Source organism: Manis pentadactyla, chromosome 13 (assembly GCF_030020395.1).
Source record: "Manis pentadactyla isolate mManPen7 chromosome 13, mManPen7.hap1, whole genome shotgun sequence".
NCBI lineage: Eukaryota > Metazoa > Chordata > Mammalia > Pholidota > Manidae > Manis > Manis pentadactyla.
In genome coordinates this window covers 19792664-19804698 of record NC_080031.1, presented here as the reverse complement: position 1 = coordinate 19804698, position 12035 = coordinate 19792664, and positions in this window count along the sequence as shown.

Here is a 12035-nt window from a genome sequence, read left to right as displayed (position 1 = left end):
AGGAATAGCCTGGGATACAAACCTTTAAAGCGTATAAAAGGACAGCTTCTAAGTCTGGGAAGTTGACGCAAAAACATTTGGAAGTATCTCTATAGATGGCTACCTGTCATGGCTAGGTCTGCACCCCATACATGCGTGCACACACACGTGCATATGCACGGACTCACTGGTCACACATCCCCCAGCCCACCCCACACACCCAGCCCAGGACGGAGAAGTGGCTTCTTCGCCCAGGCAGCCCTGGGAAACTCCTGGATAGCCTGCTGGCGGCTCCTGTGCTCCAACCCTTGTCCTATTCTAACTCCCACACCACCCCAAGAATCGCCTCTGGCCTTTCCTTTAGACCGTCAGGGGCACTGTGAGCGGTGCTGACACTCAGCAGCTCGATGTACACTTCCAGGAGGCAGTAGGCCCGCAGGTGAGACTGCTCTATTGGCCCGTGCCTGAGGACCCCCATCTCCATCCCACCGAGGCAGGTACCATCTGCCCCCAACAGCCGTCCCCCACTCTGGGTGCCTGAAGCCAAGGAGGGAGCCGCACCCTTCCCGCTCCCCAGCTCTGCCTAGCGGTCCGGGAGAACCGCCCCCCAACAGCCCGCCCGGAAACAATCACCCTTTGAGAAAGGCTGCCAAGCTGGGCGTCAGGAACAGCCAGGACGGAGGCGGGGTAGGATGGGGGTGCAGGCTGCTGGCCGGCAGAGCTTTAACCGTCGAGAGCCGAGACCGGGGGTGCGAGCCCGGCCAGCAGCCCCCTCCGCGGCGCCCGGATCCGGGCCGCCCCCCCGGAAAGAGACGGTGCGCAAGTGTGCGAGGGGGTGATTCCAATCCCGGGGGTTGGCGGCCTCCTCCTCGCGCCCCCGCCGCAGCTGCCGAGGTTGGTACCGACCAGTAGCTGCACGTTCCCGCCGGCAGCTCCGCTCCGGGGCGGGGCCGCGTGGGGGCGGGGGCGGGGCGGAGGCGCTGTCAGCCGCGGCGGCACCGGCGCACCGCCGCCGCCGAGGGGACTCCGTGCCGGCCGGGTCTGCTCAGCTCCGGCCGCGCGCCCGCCCCTCCCTGCCGCCTCCCTCTCGCCCTCCACCTGCGGCCGCAGTTCCGCTGAGCCGGGAGGAGCCGGGCCGGGCGAGACGGGCGCGCGGACCCGCGGCCATGAAGTGGCCCCCAGGGGCCCGGAGCCCGATTGCCCCGAGGGAGGGAGCACACGCGGCCCGGGACAGCAACCTGGGGGCACCGGGGCCGGGGCGTAGGGGCCGCCGCCCGCGATGGATGCCAGGAACGATCCGGACTCGCCGCCGCAGGTCAGTGCCCCCGAGCTCCGAGCCCCGCGCCCCCCGCAGGCGCTGCCGCCGCGCACAGAGCCCCTTTAGGCGTCCCCATCAGTGCCCACGCCATGTCCTCCTGGTGAGAGCTTGTGTGTGTGTGTGTGTGTGTGCGCGCGCGCACGGTCTTGGTTATGCGTGCAGTGGGGGCAGCTGGAAAGGGGATCGGGAACAGGGCCGGGCTGGGAGGCGCTGCCTCTGAGGGGCTGTGAGACAAAACCTGGGGGAGGCCTGCTCTCCTCCGCTGGCAGTAAAGGGGAGAGCTGGTTCTCAGCAGCCTCTAACAACTGGCCCAGGCTCTGGGCTCCAGAGTCCCTTTCCACCTCAGCAGGTGGTTCCTGGTGGCCCAGAGGGCTCAGGGGGCCAGTACCCTGACCGCACTCCTGCATCCCAGCAATCATCCCCACCCACTCGGAGCCTCCAGGCACTGACAAGTTAATGCTCTTCAGGGGACCCCAGCTCTGCACCTCTGCGGGGGAGGCTGAGGTGCTGAGAGGTAGCAAAGGTGGCAAAGGGAACTTGGGACCTTCATTGTAGCCAAGAGCAAGGAGTCATGGCCAACCCACCCTTCTGCCCCTGGGCATAGGCCTGACGTCCTGATCCCTCCAAAGTCAGAACATGTACCTTCCCAAAAGCAGCTGAGAGGAGCCAGAAGAAAGAAGGAAGGAGGAGGCCACAGGGTCTCACGGTGCCAGTGAAAGGAGGTGACAGCCTGACACCAAGCTGCTAAGGTCAAGAGACACCCCCCTCCCCAACACACACTAACAGATAAATGAACAAGGCCTTGATTAGCGCCCCCTTATCCTTCCTCCACCCTTCCAGGCCTACTCTCAGTCGTGCACTACTTGGATGGATTCTTGCAGAAGCTGGAGCTGAGGGACTCGGAGATGTCTAGTTTACAGGACTCTGAAAGCAGCCCTTGCTGATAATTGCTAGCCCTGTTTTGGTGGCGCAGCTCTACCTACATAGGTACCAGCCTGGGTGGAGAGTCCTTGGGACCCTGAGCTTGGGTTGTAGGGCCCACACTGTTGAAAAGGATTGGGTGGGGATGTCCTGGGTGCATAGCACTGTGAAGTCGTATGTTTTTATGTGGGTCTGGGAGGCACACAGCTTCATAAGTTACTCTGGTTGCGGTGGCGTGGGGGGTGGGGTGGCGGCTGCTCTAGGGTTCTAAGATTCGTCTTCCATGCCTCCTGTCTCCCTACCTCTGCTAGTAGCCACGACAGAGAATGAGGCATTTCCTCCCAGAACCTGCTTAGCTGGTGACCATTATTGACCTTATTAGACTGAACATAAACTCCCCCTTCCTTCATATGAGGTGAAGACACTTCCCCATGAGACCCTCAAGATACTGTCCACTCTGCCCAACCCATGCCTGGCACATAGAGCTACCTGCCATCTTCCTCTGCCCAAAGGGGCAGAGGTTGGGGTCTGCAGAACTCTAAAATAAGACTCCCTGATTTGCAAGATGTAGTGGCGTCTGTGGGGGCAAGGGGAGCAGGGAATATTGAGCAGTAACTCAGAGCCAGCAGAGGCCTCAGCAGGTACTAGGGCATCTTCCTCTTTCTGGCCCTGAGCAACCAGCCATGCTACTCAAGGCTGAGCATGTACAAATTCTCCAGCCACTCTCCTTTCTGCACAGGTGGATGACCAGGTGCACCACGTACAGTTCTTCCCAGCGGGAGGCCCTCCTACCGCCGCTGTCTTCAAGGTCACCCCATGGGCTTACAGCGGGTCACAGCCCTTTGGTATTGTCTTGCACCCGTCAAGCTTCTGTGAACCGAGACTGTCTTTCTGAGACTCTACCAGCTGCTAGCAGGGGCTGCCCACAGAGCCACAGCTGCAATCTGAAGTGAGACCTGGTGTACCATGGACGGTGATGGGGAGGTTCCCCTGCCTGGGTACTTCCTTTGACTCTCTGGCCCTGCTCACCTGGTCCTGGAGGAAATGTTTGCACCCTACTGCTGATTCATCACCATGGTCTTTTAGTGTCTTTACATTATGCACTGAATACTTCCAACAAGTGCCATCCAATTCTATAATCAAAAATAATTAACATGTCCTGCAAATTCCTCCAGCTGCTGAAATGGCTATTTCTAGGAGGTACAGGTACCCCCACTAAGGCATTCTCCTTCACCAGTGTTCCAGCCCAGCTCATCCCCTGGGAAAATGTCTTAATTTCACCGAAGCCACATGCTTCATTTACCACCAGTGCTGGGCTCTCATGGCCGGCTTCCAATGGACGACACATTTCCAAAATCCCATTTTAGAGTCTGCATCCTAAGACCACATCCCGTACCAACTGATGTAGGCTGCGTTCCCAGGGAATCAGAGTCCACAAGATTCTGAGATTTGCACGCAGGGCGTTTCTTGAGAAGTGCTCTTGGAACGGCACCCCAGGGCTGAGGGGAGCTGTGTTGGGCAGAAGCGGAAGTTAAACTGCGATGTAACTGCAGGAGAGATGCCAGCCCATCCTACCAGCTGCTCAGGAGCTGGATGGCCCTTCAGAGTCATTCCCACTGGAGCCACAACATTGGCATTTGTAATGCTGAACTCACCAGTCATTGAATGCTGCTGCCAGTAGGAAGAGGGATGGCGTTGGGAGGGCCGCCACCCTTCAGGGAGGGTTGTTTCAAAATGTCAACAGGCAGTGCTTCTGAAAGCAGGGGTTTGAGTGTGTCAGTCAGGAACCAGGCAGCACAGCATGGCATCCCCTCCTGGAAGTACAATGACCAGATGCTCTCTGCCCTCTTCTCATGACAGGGCACCACGGAGCCAATGAAAATGCCTGCACTTCCGAGTCAAACACACATAAGTCTCCACCCTGAATCTTCCAAAACAAAGAAAAAAAACCCTCAGAAAAGGGCTAATCATATTTATGAGGCAGGGACCATGTGTTTAGACAGAGTAGGGTGAGGGCCTCAGGAAACAACAAAGCAAGATATTCTGGGATTTGCCTTGGCCTGCTGGGGGGCCCCCCCGGCTTGGTTTTCTGACTTTACCCAGGTGCTGCTTCTCTTCCTCCAGCCCTAGTCAAGTGATTTGCCACCTGGGCGATTTAATAAGCAAGCCCAAAACAAACAGGAAGGATTCCATCTTAAAAATAAGATTGCATTTTAAAACCCAATTTGTTAAAAAGTAACTTTCTTAACATCCTCTTTAACAACAGACAATAACTCAGCCCACCTTGGGAGCAAAACAGGCAGCCTTGAGTGATAGGCTCCCAGACCAGAAAGCTGCTATCCTGGGAGGAAATCAGAGCAGTACATTTCTTGTAAATAACCAGGAAGACTAATAAGAAACTTAGTGTCCCTTCAAAGATAAATATTTTGGGGCCACTTAGCAGGTGTACATCCCTAGCCCTTTGTTTCTTAACTGCCTATAAAACCCCTAGACAGGGCACCACCCCAGGGCTCTTGTGCCCTCTTGGCATGAGCAGGAGCTCTGTCCTCTTGCTTTATCTCTAAATAAAAGCCTCTGCCTTGCTCTCCTACCTTGAGTGTTTGAGAACAAGAACTTCGGCATCACTTATGACTCAGTGTTGTAAAGACTCAGTATATGCAATGGTTTATTAATGACCTATTCTGGGTCAGGCACAGCCTGGGGGTGGTTTCAGTACAGTGGGGGGATAGAGGTAGGTGATGGGAAGGCACAGGGACAGGCCTGTGGAAGTGTTTACAAAGGAATGCTGAGAAAAATACCTGCAAGGATCTGGGACCATCAGCTTCTCCATAAATGGAAACCCTGGGTCACATGACTCAAATAAATGCTGGACTGACGTGCCTGTAGGAACATGTCTGGGGGTTTAAATGCGGCTCTATGTGGAACACACCTCCAGGCAGCTAGTGAGAACACAAGGGTTACAGGTCTTCCTCCCTCCAACACCAAATCTCCGAAAGACACGCATGAGACTGCAGCACTCTGGGGCTACTTAGCTCACAAATTTGCATTTGCAGGAAGCACATCAGAGCTGCTGCTCCAGGCCCCCAGGACCCAGAGTGGCCCTAGCCCTCTGCTTTTATCTCACAGCTGTGAGACACAAGGACACGGGAGTGCGCATGGCCGTGTGAGGAAGCCATGCATCCCTGAGGGACACAGGCTTCCCAGGAAGGAGGAGAGGGCCAGTGCAAGCTCCCTGGTCAGGCACAGGCAGGCTGAGGTAAGTCTGCAGTAAGAGAAAATGCTCTGAAAGGAGATCCCGGGAACCTGCCAACCAGCCCGTCCGGCCATGGGTGAAGCCACAGTCCCCGGGAGCTGAGTTGCATTCTTCGGAACTGCAGTTGGCCTCTGTGGCACCCAGGCTGCATGCTGGGAGCGGCTGGGAGCAGCTGTGGGAGTGCAGTCGGGATGCATACATGCAAGAAAAGGTGCAGTGCGACTTCACACTGTGTTCCCCAAGCCAGCCTGGTGTTCTTCACCAGCACCACCCATGGGTGGGCCACAGGTGGTGCTGGGGCCACGGGTCCTGCCACCACCTCTCGGGGACACACTCCTTCCACTTGCTTCTTAGAGAGCTGCTGAATCTGGAGAAGGCTGCAGAGGCACAGAAAATGGGGCAGGAAGGACAGAGCAGCATGCCCCAGGGACAAAAGTCTTGTCATAAGTGGGCTGTTGGCAGTGTGTAGAAGGGGGACGTCTGTCTTTGACACACAGGAGGACCCCTCTGGCCCCTGAGTCTACCCTCCTGCCCCTCCACATCCCTGAGGTATCACAGAGATTCTGTGGCACCGACAGAAAGTCATTCCCATGTACACAGCCTCCTGGTGACCCCCAGGGCTGCCCAGTGTTAAATTCAGCAGCCATCTGTGTCGCTCCAGTCTCTGCCACGTCGGCCTCAGTCTCTCCCAGACACACACGGTACCTCCCTGTCTTCTCACTCACCGCTTTTTCCTTGAAAGCCCTCTGCTCCCCTCCTCTGAGCCCTTCAGAGCTCCCCTCAGCACTCACCCGCTCCGGCCAGGCTTCCCCACCAGCAGACCAGAGAGGTCTGACCCCCTGACAGCACACGCCCACCACGCCTACCGGAGGCCTGCTGTGCCCTCCCCCAGGTGTGTCTCTGGTTGACTCACAGGTCTCTCATGAGCAGGGGTCTCACCTTCCTGCTTCCCGGAACTTAGTAGGCGTTTAAGGATAGACACTGGCTTCTGCTTCCCAAAGATCTCTTAAAGGTTAAAAAGCAAAACTTTTATACTCCAAGGAATCTGTCTTTTGATATTCCATGTTTATATTTATGATTTGGGTGAAGTATCAAAGTAAATTTTACTAACTTGATGGAGTCATCCAGATGGCCTGCCAGCAAAGCCATGGAATTCAGAAAGGCCTTGACGTATAAAAATTAATAGAAATGACTTGCTTTCCTTGTGGCAATGTTCTGCACTAAGCTCTAGCACCTTGCAACTATAGGATGTCCTGATTAACCTGACTTCAAGTGTGAATGAGGGGTTGTGCTTAGGGGCAGGTTGACAACAGCTAAGCTGTGGTGTGATTTCTAGAAACGCACCTGAGTCTGTGTTGATGGGAAGCTCGGTTGTTACATCCAAGGCTGGTGGGCAGGTTACCACCCAACTCAGTTCGAGGACAAACACGCTGGAGTGGAGCCTCTCGTTCTGAGCACCCGATGGCAGGAGGGGCTGGCAGATGGATCCCGTCCATGAGCAGTGTGCAGGGTCACAGAAAGTCGGAAACCACATGTGAGGGCCACTCTGTGTGAGAGGAGGGTCCCAGGAACACCGCCAGGGAAGAAATGACCCAGCGGCTGGCCCCTCGGTGTGCGTCGTGTGCAGCCATGGGGCCCTGAGCTTAAAGGGCCCTGCACTTGGCTCACTGCTCCACTGGCCCCAGTTTGAATCTCTGGACCACAACGGGGCCCTGCCATCCCAGTCAGAGGCCACAGTGTAGATGGTTATTTCCGTTGCTCTGAAGGAGAATCCACGGGCTTCTAGTCATGCATCATCATGTCGGGGTGTCCTGCGGCCCTCTGTGCTGCACGCCACGCTGGGCCCTGTCCTGATCGTGGGTCAAACACCAGCCAGCTGGGCAGTCGAGGTCCCTACCCTGTGGGAGTCACCTTCCATACAGAGAGAGGAAAATAAGCAAGCAAACTGCAATATGGGCTAGGATCATTTCAGATAGTGATGATTGCTACAAGGAAGAACAAAATCCAGCCAAGGTACAGAGTGAGAGGAGCCTGGGGGTCGCCGCTCTCCTTCTGAAGAGGGGCCTGAGCCTGAGGATGATCAGTCGGCACGTGGCTGTCAGGAGAGAAATTCTGCACGGGAGAACAGGCATTGCAACGAAAGAGACTGTTGGGCAATCACAGTCCGGAGGGAACGCCTGTGCAGCTGGGCCAGGGGGACGGGGGATGTGGGGATGGCCAGTGGATAAGGGGTGCCCAGGCCACAGAGCTGGGGATTGTGGCGTTGCATTTGGGATTTATTTTAAGTGCACCAGGAAGCCATCAAAGGAGTTAAGCCAGGATGAAGCAGGACTAGTAGGTGCGCCAAGGAGGCGTTGCTGGTGGAGAGGTGAGGTCCTGAGTAGCTGTCACCCTGCTTGGGACCCTGGAGGGAAGGAGACGCGCCTGAGACGGGAGTGGCCCAGCACTCCTCAGAGTCAGGGTAGTTGATGAAAAGCCAGACTCCAGTCAATGTCTCTACGCCTCAGGTTTTTTTTTTTGATATCGTTAATCTACAATTACATGAAGAACAGTATGTTTACTAGGCTCCCCCCTTCACCAAGTCCCCCCACACAAACCCCTTTACAGTCACTGTCCATCAGTGTAGTAAAATGCTGTAGAGTCACTACTTGTCTTCTCTGTGTTGCACAGCCCTCCCCGTGCCCCCCCACCACATTATACATGCTAATTGTAAGGCCCCCTTTCTTTTTCCCTGACCTTATCCTTCCCTTCCCACCCATCCTCCCAGTCCCTTTCCCTTTGGTAACTGTTAGTCCATTCTTGGGTTCCACTTCAGTTTATTGTTGGTTTTGCTATTGTGTTATTGTTTTAGTACATAACATACAGGTAGTCCCTCCTCCATAAGGTCATTGTGATGATTTAAGTAGATGAGGTATCAGTTGCTCAGAACAGCCTGGGACACAGCGAGAGTTAAGAAATTCAGCTATGTTATTATTGGTGATGCACAACCAGCTGAGATTTGGGAGCATCAAACTGAATAACCAGCCTGTGAGTAACAATCCTCTTCGCTTAAGCAGGAGATGCATCAGTTTTCATATCTGAGAGATGGATAAGCCAGTGACAACCAGGGTCTCAGTGATGACCACACAACAGACAGTCTGACTGATACCAGCTGGCCAGCAGGAAGGGTCAGCCCCAGGAGGATCAGCCAGGAATAGTGACCAGGGCCAGGGCGGAGGCCGAGTCATGAGGAGGCGGCACTGGATCACAGGGGCTGAGGGAAGGACACCTTCAAGGTCATGGCAAACAGGTGTGCCTTTTGCTCCTTCAGTTCTTCCCTCCAGGCGTGCTGAATGTTGCTTTGCTGGTAGCCAAGGTTTGCAGGGCCTGCTTTTAGTTTGAGCTGAGCCTAGCATTCTCAGCATGGGAACCCAAATCCCCAAACTGCCAGAGCAGCTGAGGGGTGAGGGGCAGGCTTCTGAGATTTCCTTAAATAGAAGAATTGAGAGTGCATGTGGGTGAGAGGACAGAACAAGGAGAGATTCAGCAGAAAAATCTTTCATTCTTGCTAATTGCAAGACAACAAGGTGGGTTTGCTTAGAAAGTGAGAAAGAAATACTCCACACAAATGTGAGGAAGCCCTCAGAGAAGAACAAAACCTGCCTGCAGCCCCACACACCCTCCTTAGAACCACCTGCACGCACAATGTGGGAAGGGCCATTGCTGAGCAACAAAAGATGAAGTTGAATCATAGCTGTGCTCCTGCTTAATGACAATTTCTCTCTCCTCTAAGTGAAAAAATCATCACTTTCTCCAAGCTAAGAGAAATTTGGAACAGGAATATATTGAAAAAAAGAGAAGACAGATGCAAATTTCCATTGCCAGGCCAACATGTGAAGAACTTGGAAGCTATCACTCATGGACTTCTAACAAGAAAAAAAGTTAAATAAACCAAAAAATTCTTCTTACATATATCAGAGTATTGGGGTCATAGGCAAAAGGCTGATCTAATAACTGGAGAGGAGATAGATGCAGAGAATCACTGCTTTGCAGGAGCAGAATCTGGTGCTGGAGCCCAGTAGGGACACTTAAGTGCAGTTGATGGATTGCTGGAGGCTTGATGTGGACTAGCCTGAGACACAGCCAGCTGATCTTTCACCAGTAGCAGAGGCAGTTTAATGAAGACAGGGGGGTCTTTTCAACAAATGGTGATGGAACGATTGGATATCCACATGCAAGAGAAAAGGAATTTAGGCAAAGAACTTAACAACTCACAAAAACTAACTCAAAACAGATCAACGACTTAAATGTAAAATGCAAACGTAAACTGTAAAACATCTTGGTGACCTTGGTTTTGGTGATTACCTATTAGATAAAATATCAAAGGCACATTCCATGAAAAGAAAAATTGGTAAGTTGAATACTATTAAAATGAAACACTGCTCTGTAAAAGAAAGAAGACAAGCCACAGACTGTGAGAAAATATTTGCAAAACACACATCTGATAAAGCAGTGGTACCCAAAATATGCAAAGAACTCTTAAAATTGAACAGTAAGAAAACAAACATCCCAACTAAAAAATGAACAAAAGATCTCAACAGACATTTCACTAAAGAAAAAATTCAGGTGGCAAATAAACATATGAAGTGATGCTTCACATCATATGTCATCAGAGAATTGCAAATTGAAACAATGCGGTACCACCACAGACCTATGAGAATGGCCAGAATCCAAAACACTAGCAACACCAAATGCCGATGAGGATACGGTGACAGGAACTCATTCGTTGCTGTACGGATGCAGAATGGTGCAGCTACTCTGGAAGACAGCTCGGCACTTTATTACAAAGTTAAACATACTCTTATCATACGAGCAACAGTGCTCCTTTGTATTTACCCACATGAGTTGAAAACTTAGGCCCACCCAAAAGCCTGCACATGGGTGTGTAGAGCAGTTTTAGTCAAAATTGCCAAAACTTGGGAACAAACGCTATGTCATTCAATAAACGAATGCATAAGGAAACAATTGCACATCAATAGAAGGGGATACTACATTCAGTGAGATGAACTATCAAGCCATGCAATAATGGAGGAGATTTAAATGTGTATTGCTAAGTGAAAGATACCAACTTGAAATGCCACCTACTGTATGATTTCAATTATATGACATTTTGGAAAAGGCAAAACTATAGAGACAGTGAAATGATTGGTGGTTGCTTGAACGATTGCTGGGGTTCAGGAGGCTGGAAGAGGGGAGAAACAGCAGAGCATATAGAAATTATAGGGCAGGGGAACTACTCTGTATGATAATAATAGAATGGAGAACCCACGACATTATGTGTTTGTGAAAACCCATAGAATGGACAACAGAAGAGTGAACCGTAATGTAAACTATGGACTTTGGTTAATAATGTATCAATGTTGATGTATTAATTGTAACCTATGTACCATAGGATGCTAATCACGATGCAAGATGTTAATAATGAGGGATGCTGAGGGATGCTTAGGTTGTATGGGAACTCTGTACTTTCTGCTCAGGTTTTCTGTAAACCTAAAACTGCTCTAAAAATTCAAGTCTATTACTGAAAAAACATGATAAAACAAAATTTTAAGACCTCTGTAGCCAGACATCATTTCTAGGTAGGATAGTGTCAATATAATTCAGGGCATTAACTAAAAAGGGAGAAAAATTCAATGATTTTTTGATAATTTTTTAAATAGCATTTGATGTATTTTATTCATGATGAAAAATATCTTAACACTATTAACCTTACAAATGGTATCTATTAAGTTAAATCATATGAAATTGCCATTCTTGTAGATCAGACCCCCAAAACAAATACCATATTTACAGTGAATTACTGAAAGAGGAAGAAGAGAATGCCTACTGTAATTGCTGCTATTCAGTATTGTACTGGAGGTCCTAGTCAGTGCCTGAAAAAAAGAAATGATACACATGAATAATGGAGAGAAGGAAATAAACTTTACCTATAGACAGCATAATTGTGAACATAGAACCAGAAGAATTCATGTAACAATTTTTGGAATCAATAAGTTTTGTTGTAAAAATTCACATGTACACACACATTGCCCGTGCCCTTATCTAACTTAGATCTGGCATCATTAACACTCAATACAGGTTTGTTGGATTATTTTCCATAAAGGGCCACTGGGTCAGTTCTGAGAGCTCAGTATCTGGTCCAGGATTCAGGCTGGCAAATTTCCAAGTGGCCAGGGACAGATGAGAGGGCTTCCAGTCGTGCAGCCCACCATTCCCCCATCCCTACCCAGAAAAAGGTGGGAAATGTGTTGCTGATCTGTTGAAGGATGTTGAGCGGCCAGCAATTACCCTGTACCAGCCCTAACTGCACCCTGTGAACTCTAATTGAAAGTTTGCTTGTCTGTCCTGCCTGCAGGATTAGGAATAAATTTTGTGGATATGATCTGATCACTTTGGTATCCCCAGCACCTGGCAAAGAAGTGGCTTATAAAAGGGCATTGGAAGTGTTTGCCACTCTCAAATTTGTGTAGCTTACTTATCTTACTTCTGAGGTGGGAATATAGAGTTAGCTTCCTTTTACGCATT